The sequence below is a fragment of the Coturnix japonica genome, chromosome 11 (assembly GCF_054131305.1).
Source record: "Coturnix japonica strain WE chromosome 11, WE-NBRP24, whole genome shotgun sequence".
In the NCBI taxonomy this organism is placed as follows: Eukaryota; Metazoa; Chordata; class Aves; order Galliformes; family Phasianidae; genus Coturnix; species Coturnix japonica.
Window position 1 is genome coordinate 9,151,190 of NC_140673.1, and position 19,251 is coordinate 9,170,440.

Sequence of the window (19,251 nt, forward strand, 5' to 3'; positions counted from 1 at the left end):
TGTAATACACAAGAAATTCATTTTATTCCCTCTTGTATCATAGCTTTCATTTCCCTTATGCAGAGTCTGACTGCTGCATACACATTCTACTAGAGCTTTTCCTATTAATAGTCAACCTGGCTTCACACTCTGAAATGAAGGAACTAGGTTTTGTGTGCCTGCCTAATTTAAGCAGACCATATGTCATACAGTATAGTAGCCAGTCAGAGGAGAATAAAATAAAGCAAGATTGAGAGGTAAAATAGCTTCCTACCGTTAGCTGGCATCTCAGACTCGAAATGTTAAGGACCTTTACTTAAGCATGCTCAGAACTAGTTGCTTGTTCTACGCATCACATGAAGTTACGCATACTTCTAATGTGTTCTTAATGGGGGTGCTCTGTCAGGAGTAGTATTTCTGAGTGTTACAACAATGTAAGTCATAATCCTGATTTTATATGTATATTGTTTTCTGGAATGGTCTTCAAGCTTTTAAAGCCTGGCCAGCTTCACAATTTTTTCTGAAAATCCAGCTGTTGAACATCGATGTTACAGATTCCCGAGAAGCAGCAGTCAGGGTCTTTTTGGATTCACTTCTATTTCCTGACCAATGTACATCAGTGGCACAAAAGTGTTCCGCTTAGAGGGCAAGACAGAAGTATTGTACCCAAAGAACTGAACGTGGTTTCTCAGTTACCTTGTCTAGGCCTTATGAGCACAATAAAGAATGTCACTGCTAACTTTTCACTCATTTTTACCAAGTGCAGCCACATTTCCTTGGAAGCAGAAAAATGCAGAGGGTGGAAAAGAGATACATGTCAGGGAAGTGGCTGAGTCCACTGAAAAGTATTTCATTAATGCTAAGAAGAGACTTTCCAATGTGTTCCTGAAGTAACCTTAAGGTAATACTGTAATAGCAGCTTCCAGGCCAACAGATGACATGCACACATTGCTGATAGTAACGTGTTTGTCTTGTGGTAATTCTCTGAGAACGCTCCACCAATCGACTGTTCTTACACAGGTTATAATTTCACATGTATTACACGTTCATTACCTCCCCACATTCATTAACCTGTCTGCCCCCAGTGACCGTTGAACAGATGTGGCCTTATTCCACCCTCTTTGACATCATGTGCCATTCTTCTGGCAGTGTGGTGGTCCTTCGTTAGTGCTCGGGGCTCGTTTGTCCATTTCATCAATTATTCCAGGCTAAATTCCATTTAAACTGTAATTCCTAAAGGAGCAGCAGCTCACACAAATGGTTGTAAGCGCTGTGCTATGATGCTGCTCGCCTCCCAGAGCAATCCCCGTATTAAGTAGGAGTGAATGTGATCCTTTGGCCCAGCTGTGACACCCCCATCACCGAACCTGCTCCTTCTCGCAGTGAACGTTGCAATTCGTCGCACAGTCTCAGTGGGATCCGTCCCCTCGCTCTGCACTACGCTGCCATTTGCACATTGCTCCCATCATCTTTAGTCACATTTTCTCTGTGATCGAAAGGTTTAACAACCGTGGGGCTTTTGTTTTGGGGGGTTTTTGGGTTTTCTTTTTTGGATGTGGGCCGAGGCAGCACGCGGGGAGGGGCCTCTCGGAACCGACACGGCCGGGCCGTTCTCCTGCAGCGCGATTCCGTGTCATTGCATCGTCGTCCAGCGCAGAGCGATCCGTTCGAGTCGGGTACAGTTATGTCACTTGTTAATGAACCCAACAGGTGAGAAGAAGAAGCGTGTGACAAAGTGTAATTTGAAGCGTCATTTCAGCGCGTAATTGAGATCCGGAGCGCACGTGTCGAACTGTCAGAGCCCCGGGCCGGCCCCATGGAGACCCAGCCCCGATACCGACCCCCAGGTGCCGCGGGGCCGCCCCCGCCGGGGCACAGCCTCACCTCGTCGGAAGCTCGGGGGCGGGACCGCCGCGAGGCATCTTGAGCTCCACCGGAGGATGCCGGGTTCCTGAGTATAGATCCAGAGCGGAGATCCCGGGATGCGGTGCAGGTCGCGTTTCTTTGCCGTGCCGCAGCGCTGCCGGGGGTGAGAAGCTACTCGGGGGGCTGCTTTTAGAAGGGAGCCTTGAGATTCTATTTAACGTTCTGTGATTGCTGTTTTGTTTCAGGTTCCGGCGTGACTACACGCAGTAAGGAGCAGCCCGACCCGAGGAGCGGTTCCGGTAATAACGAGACGGGGAAGTCGGGGGGGTCCGTCCGTCTTGGGCGGGCGGCCGCCGGGCTCTCCCGGCTTTTCGGAGCTGGAGTAATGTGGCTGCCCGGCTTCCATGGCGTTTTTTGAAGGGGCCGCCGCTCGGTTCTCCGAGTCCCGTCGCGGCTCCGCGGCGCTCTCGGTTCCCCGGGGTTTTCCGGCGGGTGCTTCGGTTCGTCCCGTCCTATATTAAAAGCCCCATCATAATGAAATCGGCCAAAGAAACAAGCCAAGAAACAGATCTAACTCTCTTCTTGGCTCTTTTTGTTCCACACCCAGAAGGAATAAAGGAAAAAAATTGCATTATTTCAAACAGGTTCCATTTCTACAACACTTGATATGCTTCACAGCGTTCATTAAACTCAGGCAGAGGAGGCTACTTATGAAATTACTACAGAAAATAATGCAGCAGTCCATGTAATGAAAAAAAAACCCAAATACATATTAATAAATGCTGAGATAGATAGAAGCATAAAAGAAACTCTTTAAGGTTGCCTTTCTGAGAGAACTACAGTTCCCCTACACCCAGTGCTAGAAACCAAGCAGAGGAGGCACAAGAGCAGCGTGTGACAGAGCAGTGACCTGCTGGGGGAAGAAAAAAAGAAAACATACATAAAGGCTGAGGAAACACAGACATGTAACCTGAGAAGAATACACAGATGCCTTCCACACACACAGGGGTGAGTTAATTGACCGGTGCGCAGGTGAAACTGAACTTGGCAAAGAGACTAAAAAAATAGCAATGATTTCTATAGATATACCAGTCAGAAGACCAAGACCAAGAGAAGCGTACCTCCCTCTGATAAGTGAGAGGGAGAAAAAGCAGTTACAGACATAGGAGAGGCTGAGGTGCTCAGTGAGTAAGTCCTTTGCCTTAATCTTTGATGGCAGTCACTTTCTGTATCTCTCGTGTCCCTAAACCTCTAGATGGGGTGAGGGGGACCAAAATCCCTCCTGCTGTGCTGCCCTCCAACATATTAGATAAGTCAGCCGTCAGGCAAGTCCCTGGCAACTAGAATAACATCACAGTAAAGCAGATGAATGCCTAGCTGTAAACTCAATCCAGAACCATCACTCCTGCCGCATCCAAACAGACTAACTGACATAACCAGGGCAGTATCCTGCACAGCTCCCCATTTACTAGGCATCTCCTAGTCTTGTTTATATGAGCTGTAAGAAAGTGCTCGCTGACAGAGCTGAGTGTCTTGGGCTCAGTTGGTTCAGACACACTCACTTACAAGTGCCCATAGCAAACACACGGGGGGGTTCCTGATTTCTCAGTGCCTGCAATACAGAACAGAAACCTACAATGTCCTCCACTGTATTCACCAGTAAGGTGACTAAGCATTCCACCCATGATCAACTACTTCCTTTCTTTGGCTTTAATCTTTACACAACAAATATAAAGACAAGAAAGTTCCAAGTGCTGCCACAGAAAGTTACCTGATATGTGTCCCCATAATTTTCACTGTCTGCACTTCCAACATGACATTTGTCACTGCTGAAATCCCAGGCAGAGCGGGGCACAGCAGGAAACTCTCTATTCCCCGCGTTGAAACATCTTCCCCAGGTGCCCGAACCGCCCACGGATCCACACGTGTGAATGACAACAGTGCCCACATAAAGACCAACATGACAAAGCAGTGATTGTTTTTTACTATGTGTTGTGATGCTCTCTCAAAGCAACAGCCAGAGCTTTACCACACCGCTGTTATTTTGACCTTTTATCCCTTTCCCTTCTTGCTCCATTTAACTCTGCTTTGAGAATAGAAACAGTAACTTTTTACCAATTAAAATGCTCTTCTGTAACACTAGAATGGGATGATAATAGCAGAGTGGCAAAATCTTTGGCTAAAGCTAATGAGAATGAACCCAACTGCAGCAGCCACAGATATAGAAACAAAGGAAAAGAACTGCTTAGCTTTAGAAGGACTCCAACAGGCAGGGATCTCTGGAAACAGATGCTTTCCCCTTCACTGCCAGCCCTTAAATGAGGTCTGTGAAGGGGTGGATCCTGGCTCCACCTCTTGCAGCCATCAGGGGGATTGTGTGCACCTGAGCAGCTCCTGGTGGGCCCTTTTTTATTTTTGGTTTGCTACACACGCCTTTTCCTAATTTAATGAAGCCGCTGAGTTTTGCTGGCAGGGAACCAGATCCACGCCCTTGGTTACCCAAAAGAATTAAAACAAGTGTCAGATAAGTTACGCAGAGCAGTAGGAATAATATACTAATTCAGTCTACCTTTTATACACAACAGCGTTGTTCCATTTCTCTTTGCTTAAAAGACATGACATTTCTGAAAAGAAAGTTATGCAAACCTGATGCTTGTGGTAATATGATACGCACAGAATGAGATCATTATTCGAACCAAACAGATGCTTTTCCTAACCAGCAGTCAATAACTACCAGCATATTTTGTATAAAAGACAGTACGTAGAAACTTCCTTGTTAGATCCCTACATAGACGGAATACTTCTTTCATACGGAAGGACAGGATTTGCAGCTCCCCGGGACACACAGACCCCGGGCTGTGAAGGGATTCCCCGTTATTGCCCCCCCGGCTCTGGCCGCCCTGCAGGCTCTCCGTGCGCCCAGCAGAGGGCGCTGCCGCCCGCTCCCACAGCGAGGGGTTTCCTCCCCTTTGTCAGAGCGCCGGCCAAAAGAAACATTTCACTTCATCCGTTCCGTGTTGGTTTTTTAAACTTAAACTTGAAAGCTGAGAACGCTTTCACATAAGGAGCCCGTTTAATGTAGAAATCACATGGCATGAGAGCATGGAAACAGACCAGGAGAGGGAGGGAAGGAATCGGTGCTGGATAATTGCTGCTATCGCTATCTGATAAGCCGCTGCAAAAGGCCATCCCCTTGGCATTAGGCAGGAAAGCAGCACTGCGGTACATAAAGCACCCTGCCCGACAGACTGCAGGGACATCGGCTGCTTCAGGTGTCCTCCTACAGCAAATAATTGCACTCAAGGTAATCACACACTCACAGAGCAGCTGAGTTAGTCAGTTGAAGCAAGAAGGACCGGAGGTAAGTTAAGCCCTGCTCCCAGTGTCTGCCCAAAGCTGTGTCTCAGTGAGGGAAGCACAACAAGCCAGTCCCCTGAGGTTCCTGTCTGAGAGCAGGAAGTCTGCCTGGTGGCAGAAACATCACCTCAGCCCTGGAAGCCACGTGCTGCAGCAAGGCACGGTGTCTCCTGTGATTCTTTAACACACATGGGCGCCCATTTGCTGCTGTTGTGTATAAGAGCAGCACCTCCAGCTGCCAGGAATCCAGCTCTGCTGCGTGGAAGAAAGCAGAGAATCAGCGGCATAGAAGCCTCCTGTGTCATGACCCAGGTACTTTGCTTTGGGAACACAACAGAGGTTCCCAAGAGGCTTTAAATCTGAAGATACCACCGGGAGATAATGAGTCAGTAACTAACAGCTATTGCCTTGCTCCTTTTCTTTTTTTGGAATACTAGAAAACATGACAAACAGTACTGCAATGCAATGAAGAAGGTGAGATCACAGCTTGCCACAAAGCTCAGCTTTCAGCCTTTAAGGAGATGAATAAAGGTAAATACATCATTTCTTACAGCAGTTTTCCTGCAGGTCTATACCTTCACGATTCCTTGGTCTGCTGCAAAATTTTCTCCCAAGACTTTATTATGAAGTTCTGGTCCTGGCACCAGTTTGTCAGCAGATGACAAAGCACTGCAAGGTGCTTTCCCATAAGGTTCCTCCGTGGCTCGTTTTTGAAGGGCTGTTACTATTCATGTTGACTTCTGAGCTCAGAAAAGGTGAAGAAGGAAAAAAAAAAGAGAAAATACATCGGTGGTGCTATTTTATTTTTTTTTTTTCTTTCCCCATCAAACACAGGCCTCCCTCCCTCCTCCATGCATTAGTTTGCTTCCTTTCACTGTGGTATCAGATAGGAAAAAAAATGAGAGGTGTGATACAAAATATTTAATAGGTTAAATGGTCACCTGTGGGTTTACTTTTACTGGATAATTTTCTAGGCATAAGCTTTATCCGGTCAGTGGGAAGGAGGTTTCTGCCATATAAAGCACGACTGGGCTACCCCATCCCTCAGCTTGCTCATTCTGCTGTGTGAATAACTTGAGCAGCATTCTGTACAGTCCTATTTTAAATACGGCGTGGCTCATGAGCCTCCCCTTTCCCTTATCTCCAGACAACGTTTGTACCCATTTCCTAGAGGACTGTAGGGACACATTATATCATAGAGGCTTGTCCAACACACGGCCCAGCCCCTGCCCTCTCAAATAGTGTTATTGTGCCCCTCGTATCAGTTGTAGTTTCCATGGAAATAAATAGGAGGCATTACTTTGGGAGTGACCTTTGTGTACATGGCCCAAGCCTGTTCACTGAGCCAGAAGGCTGAACACTCATGATGTGATAGAAATCATGAGAAAACACGTAGCAATATGTGAGTTTTAAGATTGTATTAATCTCCCTGATGCACAAAAACAGAGGCCTTTGGTAAACTGTAGTGCAGGGTGCTGCGGTGACAGCCAAGATCAGGAGGAAAGAAGGCTGCAGAACAGCTCAGGCTGAGGTCCAAAGCTGAGATGTTTCAGGTTCACTGTAAGGACAGAAGAGCACTTGAATTTCTCTCTGCTGGCACTATGACTGCAACTCAGCCAGTTAGCAGGTTGGGTTATATGTGAGCTCAGTCTGAAAAGGCACTGCAAGCAGATTAGAAATTCCTGTTTGAGACAGACTTTCTAAACTAAGTGAGATTATCTGGAAGATTGGTTTGTTTCTGGGTCCTGAATCACTCTTTAGATTGCAAATTATAAGATATGGTCATTTTGCATTATAATTTGGAAGGATACGTATTTGTTTTTTACTGCCAGACCTTATGTCAGAAGTCAGAGAACTGCCAATAGTCTATCAGGAAAAATGCTGACTCTTAAAGAAAAGCAACTAAAAAATCTACCGACAGCAGTCCTGTCTATCAGAGTGGAGATGTTTGGCACCTCGAGGAACTCGAATGTAACTGCAAGTCGGCAGCCTTGCTGCTCTCAGTGCAAGAAATGGGACATTCCTCTGAAATGTCTCCTGCTACTTCCCCAGGCTAATTAGCGAGAGCAGAGCCGGGAGCCTTCCAACAAGGCTTTCGTGCTTTCTCATGCAAATGTTGTGGCGGTGGAGCCCTGCAGCACGTCTCTCTCGTTGGGATGAGGGTGGGCTTTCCCCTTCAGTGCAAGGATAACGTTGAATGTGCTTTCTGCTATGTGCCGCATGCATTCATGAGCTTCTCTGCGATGTTACATCAGGGCACAATACAAGCTCAGTTCATTGCTGTTGCTACTACTTTCAGGTTTGTTGCACCTGAGCGGTGCCCTGTTGCCTTATCTTTATGCATAGCATCAACACGCTGAGCCTACCTGCAGGAAACCTAAGAAAATAAGTCCTTCTGTGTGGGATATAACTTGTTTTTAAAAGAGCTATTGTATAAAAATCCTCAGCCCTATAGGTTGTTGGAGTTTCCTGAGGCAGTCTTGTCATCGTTGATAATGAATTAATCACAATACATCAGCATGCTACAAAAAGAGATTTTCCAGGGTTAGCTATGCCCTTTGTGTAGCACTAAGCAAGAATGACTAAGGCATAAAAGGGCACGCAGTGTGGTGAGGCACTCAGAGTGAGGAATGCAAGGGCACAGAAGACACACAGAAAATGAACACCTTCTGGAAGCCACAAAGAAGTTAGCAACAAAGGCTGTACTAAGGGGAAAGCAGTCAGGGATGTGGAGAGAACAGGCACGCATCCAAAAATCACCTGTTAACAAGGCTGGCTGCTGGGAGAATCCTGGGGAATCCAGAAGAAAGGATCTATTGCTCATGGGATGGCAGCAGAGATCTGGGTATTCCATCATCCGTGGGCTCTCTCCTGCCCAAGCTGCTGGATCTGAAGAGTGTATTGCAGAGCTATCTGAACAGCATCTTGCATCCTGGAACTCAGTTTAACACAATCAAGCTATTGCAGTTCAGTGGTAAAGGGCTATAAACAGAAAGAAAGGACAGAGTCAATGTGAAGTATATATGCTGCTGGCAAGTTGTATTTAAACTTATCTGCAAACCAGTTCCTTTATAAGGCCTTCAAAGGCCCCTCCTCTTCAGGTGGGTGTCCACATGAGTGCGTTTTGGGTTGCACCCAGATGGTCAGGGTAAAGATGCAGCCATTTCAAAGGCCCAAACTTGCCAAGCCGTACAGCTCTTGGCTCAGGGGAGCACCAAATCTTTGCTGCAGAAACTATTGAACGGAAGGGTGCAGGAGCTGCCATAGCAATCTAATGTCATCTATCAGCTGCCTTTTAAGAGGTATCAGAGACCTAATCTGCATTGTACAAAGCAGCTACAAAAAAGGACCAGCGATGCTAAATAACAGCTCAACAAGCCATCAGTACATTTAGCACAGACTTTTCTTAGATTTATTCCAAGACAAAAGGGTTCTTTGGTCATCTCTGTTGGCAGTACAGAACAGAAAATGCCATTTTGCATGAGTTAAAAACAAGTAGACCCTTTTGACTGATGGAAATCGCTTGCATTAAGCAAGTGACATAAGATACACATGATAGGAATAAACAGAGTATTTATTTAATCAAAAGTAAAAAAAAAAAAAAGTCTTTGACTTCACATCCTTAAACAGCATTAAGACAAACTGTCTGGTGGCTAATGAACAAAAAGTACACACGTGCCTTGTGTTTGAACCCCTACTGAAACTCTGGATCAGTCATACTGCCTGGGAAAAGACAATTGCAGATTAATATTATGCCTAGGACTTGTCCCTGCTTTACTTCAGGTCTGGCCTATTTTCCTGTGTCCTTACCTTCAGAATCTAGATAATACAGTTCACTGAACACCTGAACGGTCTCCTAAGGAGTGCACATTTGTGCATGCAAAACAAAGCAGCTCAAAGCCCACTAACTTGTTCACATCAACAGAGCAGAGATAAAAAGAAAAGAAGAAAACAATTGAAGACCTAGTGCTTCCTTTGCTCCATCTGTTTGTCACTGTGTGATGGGCCTGAATAGCAGGAGCTGGCAGGGCATGGCTTTCAAGCTTTAAGACCTAGCTCTAGACAGGCTGCTTCCAACAGGTAACTGAAAGAGGGAATGGGGCTGTTTCATATTGATGAATCAAGCCTAATCATGAGGAATCCTGAGTGTGTGAAGTTCTGATAAGACATTTATCAAGCACGTACTACACCAGACCTCTAAATGAGCTGTTTTTCCTAGCAACAGTACCTAGATAATAGGCTCACATCTACTGAAGAAGCACTTTGCTGTTAGTGGAGATGTTGCGGTAGGAATTAGGGCTTGAGGCCAGGTGTGCAGACCAGAAGGACGGCCAGGCCCCAAATTTCTACATGCTCAGATCCTGGGGGAACTGAGGATCTTTTAAAAGTCTCTAGTTCTGTGCATCTGAGAGTTACTCTTCATGAGAAAGAAAATGTATTTCATAAGTTAGTTGGGGAGACAGCAGAAATAGCCGTCAATAATTAAACACAAGCCTGTGAGAAGTGCCTGTTCCAGATGCTCTTTTCTTAATACTACATGGATTTGTAATTAAGTTTTAACAAGGTTCCCTCGGCTCTAAAAGGACTTTGCATAAAAGCTTTTGTGAGAATGCAGAGGAAGAAGCTCCTGATCTAGAAAAGAGAAAAAGGACAGTGAATATGGGTTCATTTGCTGGAATGTGACAGAGTTTGCAATTTCTTGGATTAAACTGAGACAGACTTTGAAAGACTCCAAAGATCTGAGAGTATGAGAGACTTCAATCATTCAGTTTTTCATCACTAGCAATATTAAAATCCCCAGATAAAATTATTCTTTGTCTCGTACTCATATAAATAAGGACTAATTCTACCTAGGAAATGCCAAAGTTTGATTTAGAGGGAATTATTCCTGACCACTGAAAGTGGTAACAGAATATATCTCACAGTGAAAACAGAAGCCTAGCCATTTTCTGCCCTGCCTGGAGAGAAGTAACATACACTGCACACCCTATCTGTGTACCTCAACTGAAAGAAATCTGATGATTTTTCCTGAAGCTATTCTGGGATAATTGTATCTTTGTCCATTTGAATTCACACACGTTTTTATATGCAAAGCAAGGATCCCGTTGGCACCATTACAAATAACCTTATGTGAGTTTTCCAAAGGTAACTCTTGCTTAACTTCAACAGGGAGTTAACTAAACACTCCACAGAAATTTTATTTTTCCTCATAAGCAACAATAGATCCCTGTAAATGTAAAGCAAGTCCTACACAATCAAATATGCTGGCACAGGAGCAGTCATGCTCCCACTCCTATAAAAAGTAAATAAATGGTGCCAATAATGTAAGAATAAACACGCCAACATGTAAGAATAAACCTTTTGTTTTAAAGCATATTTAACTAAAAACTATTTTATAAGCTTTTAAAAATTCAGTAAGACTAAGGCCCTGCCTGTTGGACAGCATTCTCAGTGACTGGATCTCTACAAGTCTCTTTGGGGTGAATTCTTCATTTTCACATACAGAAACCACAGAGCAAGCTCAATTGGCTTGAAACTGTGCCCTGTTCTTACTGGGCTGTCACTGAGAATAGGAATAAATTTGTCTGTCTTTTCCATGCGACCCTACCCACTATATCTATGTTCTGTGCTTTTTCCCCATTTTGGGCTCACTCCAGCAGTACAGGGAACCTCTGCTACTCTCCTGAACTACTGCACACAGACTGGTTTGCATGGAGAATGTAAGGTTGATGTATTTGCAATTATTAGCCAAACAAATGAATATTCTTTTACCTAAAAACATTGAAATGTTTCACTGCAATTAAAAGCTGACACAAGAAATTCATATGGCAGCTGTTACAGTGGAAGAGTCATATGGATTTACGTATTACGTATGGGAACAATTCTGTAGCCCACCTCTCTCCCACTGCAGTCAGTCACAAGCATTTCAAAGAGGAGGCATACGGTAAGCAGGGTAAGGCCGAAGAAATGACCAGCGGTATCTGGATCCACGTACAAATTTCCCCAGAGAGCACTGGAGTCCAGATTTCAGCACAGCGTGTTTGTAACATTATGAAAAGTGCAATTGGACACAGAGGACACCTCCTAACTTAAACGGTCCTGCACGGATTTTCTACACTTAACAGCTGGGCAAACTTTTCAGTGTAATTAAAGGCATGTGGAGCCCTCCTTTGCAGCACGGTGAGCTTTCATGTGATACACCCCAGTCTTTACAAGTCACTGAAGTGTCCCAAACGGAAGGGGTGCTTACAGCTTGCTTTTGAGAGAACTATGTCACAAAAGCAGCCCTGTCCTTTCCTGGGGAGTTTTTCAGCCTGGCAAAGCTGGGGTGATGTATGTGTGAGACAGAGAGCAGCACTGTCACTTATTAGTGATGGCACAGGACATAAGGGTGTTTCTGCACCTTAACTGTAAATGAAATAAATGGAAGTTTAAGCTGTCACTCTTACAGTTAGACTCTGTAACTGACAGTTGGTTCTTCCAAGGTTCCTGTTTATACCAAGTCTCCATACACAGTATCAGGATTTAATTCTGGAACCGATTCATAGATAATACAAAAGAATTGCATCGGTCAAATTTGTAGCTTTTCTTTAGTGTCTGAAGTGCACAAACTGTGTAAGACCTAGATGGATTTGCCAAACCATTTGAAGGATGTTTATTGGCAGAAAGAGGTGAGTGCTACCTATGTTTGGCAGCTCCCTGCCTTGTGAGTTAAATAACAGTTCTGGAAAATAAAACAAAACTCATGAATATCTCCTTCAGTGTTTGGCCATCTGCATCACTTAGGAATACTCATGTAAAATAGACATATTTGATTTTTTAACAGAAACATTTAATTCTCATTCACAGTTTGCTGTGAACAAAAACTTCAACACTTAAGAAATTATAAATGAAAGTGAGGAGCACATAAGATTCTTGCTGCATCTGTTAGGAAGCAGCAAAATATCTCAGAATCCCAGAAGCCTGGGGAAGGGAATGGGGATCCTGGAGAAAGGGCTGTATCCCATGGGCTGTGGGGCAGAAGTGCTTATCACAACAAAGCTCAGGGCAGCTTGCAGCATCATAGGAAGCGAAACACAGACTGTACCTTCCTAGTAAAAGATTTCAGGGAACTCCACTGAATATTTTCCTTCTGAAAGACATTTTTTTTTTTTCTCCTCATTTTGAATAGTCAAGGAGAATGATGTAAGCTGATATGTCACCGTACCACTAACTGAGCGTAACGTGCTGCTTAACCTGCAGTGCATTAACAGTATCTGGGATCCTGCTGACACAAGGCAACTCATATTTCTAAGATGACAGAACCCTGTGTTGTGAGATTCTGTATTACAAGAACTCAGGCTGTATAATAATTACAATACTCTCTTACCTAGATCCTGGGACTTCCTTCATGGTTTTAGTGGATGTATTTCTGTCTCTGGTACTAATCCATGGTAGGTTCACTCTTTGGAGCTGTGAAATTTCTTGTTGCTCTATTTAGCAAAGACAGATCTGAGATATTTTAGTAAACAAGAATACACAATTGCTGTATTGATAAGAGATATGAGGATGTATTCATCTCGGCTTTGCAGGGTGGCTATATATAATGGTCTCTGACACATGGAGCTGTGAAAGCAGTGACAGTTGGGCTCTAGAGCTTTCTTTTTTTCCTGGGTATTCTTTGTACCGCTAACATGTGATAACGTATTGTTGTATGTTAATCCACCTTGTCAGCTGATCTGAAATAATGTAGCCCAACTGCTTTTGACCCATATCGATTCACAAACCTCTAAATATTTTCCAGTGAGATTCTGAACTCTCTGCACTCTGAATTTAAGCTAATTTGTAATAGCCTTGCTTTCCTTTGTTGCTTTTGAGGGATTTCTTGGAAATGGTCCCTTGCAGTGGTTGCAGGCCAGGGGTTGAAAAGCATGTGTAATCTATGGCCAAACTCACAGATAGAGTAACTTGGCATAATTCCACCAATTTCAAAAGAAAAATCCCTTGATAGTATCAGTTAAAATAATGCCCAGTTTATTGAACATTAGCTGGGGAACTTCCCCTGGTTTTAGTTCTTCTATGTAGCTTTCACTGTGAATAAGACTGTGCTCCATTTCAATGTAATTATATCTCCTTTGGGAAATATTCCTTCCTTACTACCCAGATCAGAACACATTGAAAAGCCCAAGAGGAATCTTAAAAAAATTTTACATGGGAAAACTTCTCAGCAAATTCTTCAAGTTTTATTTTATGCTTGTTCTCAGGTATATCCTAGATGTTCATTTTTTTCAGTCAGCTAGCACTCTTTATCTTAGCAGTGGTGCATTGTAACGTATGTACAACTCCTGTATGGGCTAGACAGTTTATAATATGAATTTTAGTTGGATTTTGAAAACAAGTTGTTCTACAGTTAGGGTCCTGGGCATGGTCTCACAGTCTCTGAACAGCATCACGCTGATTTACAGCAGATGATTGTGTGCCCAATTAAATTAAGATGCTTGACGTTCCCTATAAATGCCAAAGATGTAATATTGCTGCTGCTTCTGAAATTGAGGAGCTCAATTAGGAAGGTGGATATTAAGTAATACCTAGATCTTAGATCTTGGTCTTAGATCTGAAATGTTAATAATTGGATATCTTTCATGAAAATAGTTAAAAGTATTTACGTTTTAAAAGACGAGTAAACCTCCAAAAAAATTAGAGAAAAATGGGAAACTGTCTTGTATGCTGCTACTGCTTAGCTCACTTTGCAGCTCCATTGCACCACAACGAATAACTAAAGAAAACTATTATTATGCAAACCACTCTAGCACAAAAGGGTATTACATATCTGGTACAAAAGAGGATTTCTTTAAAAAGCACAGCACATTCAGTGTTTAGGGTTTGCTGTTGAAATTCACGGCCTTGCTTGCCAGTATTATCATGCAGCTGGGTATTATGCTACTGCTTTACTCTGAAGGGAAAAAGATCCCGATAAAGATATTAAAACGGGTTCATCTTAAACTGTTGTTTTCCCTTACACTGCAACATCAGTTTTTAATGATTTTGGTCACCTGTTCTCTAGCACAAAGGTCACAATAAACACCAGCCATAGAGACTTCGACTGCACACAGAAATGGTCAAAAGGCGCATCTTTTGATTTCAAAGTTATCAGCGGGAAACAGTGGCAGGCATCGTTTCCGTGCTGCAAACTGAGACATCTGATAGGATTGAAAAAAATGCGCTTTCTCTCGTTTAGCAGCCATGAAACAGAAGTCCATCTTTCCATAGAGAAAGCTTCCGACAACCTGTTACATTGGTGCTACGAGTAACATAAGTGTTTAGTATTTTCATTATTCTTTCATCTTTCCAGAAATTCACTCTTATTTGAATAAAAGGAAAATCAGTTCACACAAAATATTCTTGGTAAGTGAAAGATTAAATGTAGTCTCCTAGAAGGCATCATCTTTATGACATGAGTATTCAAACAAGAATTAGGATGAGTACATAACATGTCTTTACAGGGGTAGGTGCTTCCTGCTTCTCCTGTGTGCAGTCTTCATCTTGTGACTAGTTCAAAACACCTTACATCAGTGCCTTTTTAATAAAGCCACATAGTACAAGACAAACCATTTCAGAGGAACAGCTTAAACTTTTGTCATTTGCTTACGTCATCTGCCTCTCTCTGGCCGTTACACAACTCTCTGGGCATCTTCAGCCATGGTTGTACATCCTCATTTCTGGTTTTGTGTTCTGTCTGTCCCCGAGTTGTCTGAGTGTTGCCATCAGAGGGCTGAGTGATAGGCACTCTGTGCTGAAAAACAAAGGAATGGCACAAAATGAACATTTTTTGTTGGGGAAAATAAAGAAAAGAAAGAAAGAAAAAAAGCTGTGGAATTGATCCTTGGCATGGATTACTGGAGAAGGCAGGCTCACACACTGAACACACTGTGCCATCCAAACATTAAATGCAGACTAGCTCTGGATGTACAGTGAAGTTAGCAATGGGAAAGAGAGCTGCAGCAAGCTGCATAGCAGTGAATGTACAATTTGAACAAATGTTCATTTCCTTTACATCAAACTGAAAGAACCAGAGATGCTGCAAAATATTGTCCCAATCTTGCTTATATTTAGCTGTTATTTGTCCTGGTTGTTCACTTAAATACAAAAGCAGGAATTCCTACTTTATTATTCCAAATTGTTAATAACTGTCAGGCATCAGCTACGTTAGGAAAAGTAGTGGTGGAAAAAAAAAACACTGATCTCAAAACACTCAGAGGTCTGGAGCACCACTCTTATGAAGAAAGCTATGAAGAAAAGCTGAGGTGGCTGTACTTGTTCTGCTTGGAGAAAGAAGGCTCTGGGGAGACCTCATCGCAGCCTTCCAGTACTTGAGGGGAGCTTTTAAACAGGAGGGAAAGTGAGTTTTGACACAATCTGATAGTGATAGGAAGAGGAATGGTTTTAAACTAAAAAAGGAGAGATTTAGACTGGACCTTAAAAGAAGATTATTATTTTTTTTTTAACTCAGAGGCTGCTGAGGCACTGGCACAGCCACCCAGAGGTTTTGGCTGCCCAAGGTTGTTGGAGGTGCCCAAGGTGAGGCTGGGAGGGGACCTTGGCAGTCTGAGCTGGGGTGGCAACCAGCCCATGGTAGGGGGGTTGGAACTGAATGATCTTTAAGCTCCCTTCCAACCCAAGCCATTCTATGATTCTGTGATCAGTGTTAAACAGATATTAGCATTTTTTGTACAACTTTGTTTCTTATTTTTTATCTACATCAACAATTAAAATTCACTACACATGATGTAGCATTCTGCTTTTCTTTCTTCTAACCTTTTCCTTCTGTGCAAATGATTAAAAAATAACACTTCAATCTTGTGTGTTAAACATAGATTAAAAAATAGATACGCACCTTTTCTGGTCATCCATGTGTGTGGTACTTACGCTCTTTACACTACTGCAGCCTGATTAATAAAAATTCCTGCTTTCTGAAACTCCAGGTAACAACGGCATGTGATCAGCAGTACAGTTCTGTAGGTAACGTAATACTTCCTAAAATACTGTGTGTAGCAACAGGACAGCTCTTCTAAAAGAGGCAGGTCTTATTATCCTTGTTTTAGGGATGGAAAGTTTTATTCACAGAAGCTTAAAGAAGTTCAAGGTATAAAGCAGATCCTTGCTCTGCCAAATCTATTCTACCAGCATAGGCAAAGTTTGCACACTTCCAATGATCGTGATGATTGAGAAGTGAATATAGTGCGAGCTTGTGAACTTGTGACATTGGCAGTGCTGTGCAGCCTCCTACTAAAGTAGCTGGATAGTACTGATGAGCATTCCTTTATTAATGAATTATTAAGTATTTATTAATTTAAGTATGATCCCTTTCTTTTCTACTCAGCAGCATTTTTGTTTTCTTTTCTTTTTTTTTTTAGTAAATTCTCAGTGTTTCTGGAATAACCAGGAAAACAATACAAAATGAAGAAAATGCACTAGGCAAGACACACTAATTACTGCCTGTGATTAAATAGTCATTATTGCCCACTCACACAGTCTCAACTGTTAGTAATTTATTTGCATGAATTCAATAAAAAAAGGCAAATTTCAAAATACTTTCATTGGTATTATTTTAACTGGCAGATGAGCTTGTTGTTTGCCACTGCTTCCAAAACGTAGAGTTCTTAAACTAAGAAGGGACATAGCAGGATCCTGTTTGTTTGGCTGATGATGAATCAGAAGCCTAACAAGCAACCTGTAGCAAATACACAAAATAATTAGTCCTCACTGTCTACATTTTGCTCAGGCTCTCAATGAGGCTCTGATTTACCGGGCTGTAGCAGGGAAGCATTTAGTGCTATGATTTCAAGCATTATCTGGTTCTAATGCCAGGAAAGTGTCAGACCCTCATAGCAGGTTTGACTGCTAGCACAGCCCTGAAGTGAGGGCTTTTTAATGAATTAGGTCATGAAATCTCAATGCCATAAAAGCCCTGGATACCCCTGGTAGAAGTTAAGTGTCCTCCTTGTGCGACACTTGAAGACCTGCACTTCTGTCTCATGTGAAGCCATGTGCTACTACTGCTTCCTTTTAAGCTGGATTAGAATGTTGGTGGGTTTTTTTGGTCTTAAAACAGTCTTTGAAATATTTCCTCAGATTGTCTAGCCTGCGTTGTTAAAATTTCTTCCTTATTTTCTGTTAATCATTGCAAAGTCTGATGAAACATGACAGTTCTTGCAAAATAGAATTTGTAATTACTCTTCCACAGAATAAAATGGTTGTAAGCTTAAAATCAGGACACGAGTGAATTACGTAGTTCTTCCTTCAGTTAACCCGTCAGCATGGCTTCAGAGCAAGGTTTTAAAATAGCACGATCTGAAAACATAATGTTATGAATCACTACTTCTTACAAGACCTTTTGAAGTTCTGCCATTTCCTGTTTGTAAATCCTTAGTCTTTGCATTAAAATTTTCTCAGACAGGAAAACAATAACAATTGATTTACATGGAAAAAAGCAGCTTTTCTCAGTTTTCAGTCCAGCTTCCTCTGAGATCTCATTGACCTCCAAAGTTCAACTTCTTCCAAGAAGGTTTTCATTGGGATTAATGGCCTTCAGAGTCAAATCATTGTTGAGTGCTATAGCCATTACCAGTGCTATAACTAAGGCTGTATCGGCATTTCCACATAAACTTGTATTTTCAGAGATTTATAGCTTGCCTACAAAAATACAGTTTTCTGCTGAAACTTGGAAGAAAAAGAAAAGCTCAGTTTGGGAGTGATTTTACTTTTTACTTTGGGAAATCTGCACAGCTCTGTGGGTATTCTTAGACTGAAATTCGGAACAAGATCATGTCTTGCTACATCCACTTGGTGCCTTGGAGAATTCCCAGCCTGACTTTCTAAGATCTACTTCTGACAGATTATGGGAGTGCAATGAGAAAGGTTTAAGAATGGCTTTTTCCTGATGCTAAAGATTCCCAAACTGGATCGAGTCATTATTCTCTAGAACACATCCTAAGATGTGTTTGAAGACTGTAGCCAAACAAATGTGCGCTCAATAAAGTTCAGAGTTCAGGATGTTTCTGTCGCATCCTCATGCAAGGTTATTGAGCATCATGCTGATACTTCTGAAGTTATAACCTGATAGACTGGGAGATGAGAACCCTGATGGTTACACAGAAGAGACCCAATAAAAGCACAGGTGAAGTGAGGAGTTTGGGGAAACTGTGGCTTCCAGCCTCTGTAGGACCCATGCAAAGGGCCCTCATACACCCAAAAGGACAGCATGGGAAAGGGGAGGAGGCAGGCACAATTCTCAAGCATCATAAAAAAGTCTGACAAAAAATAGAGCCCTGCGGAAGGACAGTTTGCCACTGGGGATGAAAATACAAAGTGAAACAACACACAAACGTGTTCAAGGCTACAGATCTAATTGCTTCAAAGAAAATTGTACTCAGCTAAGATGATGACCCAGTGCAATACAATGGTTCTCATGACTACCCATTCATTCTACAACAGAAATCCGAGCAAACCAGAGACAATGCACCACGTCCCAAATCCCCCCAAAACTGATGACCAAAATTAAAAATGCTTATCCAATCTTTCCTCACAAATAAGGGATATTTTTAATTCTGTGCCCAGCCACAGAATCACTATTTCTCTTAGCTGATACTGATCATATCTTTTCTTGTCAATCACATGCTACTTGAACTAAAAGGCCAAATCACCCCTGGAGCATCTTCTCATTTCAGAAATGTCAGTGACTACCTCAATTGCTCCTAAAATCCAGGCAGATCATCCTTAAATTCATTCTATTGTTTTCAAGCAGAAATATTTGCCCCCCCTGAAACAACAAGGCAGCATGTCTGAAAACAGGGCACCAGTAACCACACAGAAACCACAGCACTGCATCTCAGTAGGAAATACCAACATCCAAATCCAGAAATCTTTTATTTGGGGGGAGGGAGGGGCAAGGGTGGGGAGGGTAACTGCTCATTATAACTAGATGAATAAGGTCCAAACTCTGAAATTTCTTTTAAAGGCAGGATGGCAGAGAAACCTCACAGATGGGATTAGAAGGAAGATAATGAGGTA

At 42.6% G+C, this 19,251-nt stretch overlaps 2 long non-coding RNA genes across 3 annotated transcripts in view; one reads left to right on the forward strand and one right to left on the reverse strand.

Moving 5' to 3' along the window:
* The window catches only part of LOC107317169 (uncharacterized), a 124,117-nt gene that overhangs the window by 21,532 nt on the left and 83,334 nt on the right, over positions 1-19,251 (reverse strand). The window contains exons 9-13 of one of the 2 annotated variants that reach the window (XR_014932622.1): positions 14,831-14,974; positions 12,572-12,674; positions 7,963-8,184; positions 5,778-5,942; positions 254-5,457 (exon numbers count right to left, since the gene is read on the reverse strand). The exons of the other annotated variant lie outside the window; for it this stretch is intronic. This is a non-coding gene — a long non-coding RNA (uncharacterized LOC107317169). The remainder of the gene's footprint in view (positions 1-253; positions 5,458-5,777; positions 5,943-7,962; positions 8,185-12,571; positions 12,675-14,830; positions 14,975-19,251) is intronic. 2 annotated transcript variants of the gene reach the window in all.
* LOC146759008 (uncharacterized) overlaps positions 5,546-19,251 on the forward strand; it is a 28,578-nt gene continuing 14,872 nt past the window's right edge. Inside the window, exon 1 of the long non-coding RNA XR_014932624.1 lies at positions 5,546-5,733. This is a non-coding gene — a long non-coding RNA (uncharacterized LOC146759008). The remainder of the gene's footprint in view (positions 5,734-19,251) is intronic.